The sequence below is a fragment of the Elephantulus edwardii genome, unplaced genomic scaffold, assembly GCF_000299155.1.
Source record: "Elephantulus edwardii isolate Elephantulus edwardi_28Jun2011 unplaced genomic scaffold, EleEdw1.0 scaffold00272, whole genome shotgun sequence".
In the NCBI taxonomy this organism is placed as follows: domain Eukaryota; kingdom Metazoa; phylum Chordata; class Mammalia; order Macroscelidea; family Macroscelididae; genus Elephantulus; species Elephantulus edwardii.
The window spans coordinates 860,449-861,394 of record NW_006400022.1 but is presented as its reverse complement, the minus strand read 5'-3'; the positions used below and the strand labels follow the sequence as shown (position 1 = coordinate 861,394).

The following is a 946-nucleotide window of genomic DNA, read 5'->3' as shown; positions in this document are numbered from 1 at the left end:
TTAAGGTGCACTTCATGCACCCATGTTATTTCCAACCATTTCCTATGCATGTGAAAGCTGGACAATGAACCAAAGACCATAGAAAAATTGGTGCCTTTCAATGGCGATAATGGCAAAAAAAATTAACAAATCTGTGTTGGAAAGAGTTCAGCCAGAGTTCTTTAGAAGCATAAATTCAAAAGCAATTTATCACATACTTTGGACATGTTGCCAGGAGGGGCTAGTAGTTGGATGAGGACATATGGTTGGGAAGATGGAGGGCTGGTAAAGGAGGGGAAGACTCTCTCAATGAGATGAACGGACAGAACAACTCCAACAACGAGCTTAATCATAGTGAAAATTATGAGGATTGCACTGGAAGAGGCAAAGATTCCAGTACATTGTACATAGGGTCACTATGAATTGGAGTTGACTTGGTAACACCTAACAATAACAAAAACAATAATCCTTCAAAAATATCAATAAAAACAGAAATGTTGAAAAACTGCATCAGAGTAAGGAAAAATAAAACAGGATGGCAACCAAAAGCAATGTCCATACTGAACTGCATACATCTTAGAAAAAAAATCATTTTTCTTAGGTCAGAATATATATTCTACCAAGAAGACATTCGGATGGCTAACAAGCACATGAAGAAATGTTCAAAATCCCTACCTCTAAGAGATGCAAATCAAAACAACTATGAGGTATCATCTCACCCCAGTCAGAACAGCAAAATTTAACAGAACAGCAAGCAAAAAATGCTGGCAAGGTTGTGGGGAAACTGGAACCCTTATTCACTGTTGGTGGGAGTGTAAAATGGTGCAACCACTGTGGAAGGCGGTATGGCGCTTTCTCAAAAAGTTGCAAATAGAGATATCATTTGACCCAGCAATTCCACTACTGGGAATATACCCCAGAGAGATCATAGCTGACACTCAAGCAGATATATGCACACATGTTTATC

General features: G+C 38.8%; 1 protein-coding gene across 1 annotated transcript in view; it reads right to left on the bottom strand.

Moving 5' to 3' along the window:
• The window catches only part of MED12L (mediator complex subunit 12-like), a 576,790-nt gene that overhangs the window by 452,323 nt on the left and 123,521 nt on the right, over positions 1-946 (bottom strand). The gene's annotated exons all lie outside the window — the stretch shown is intronic.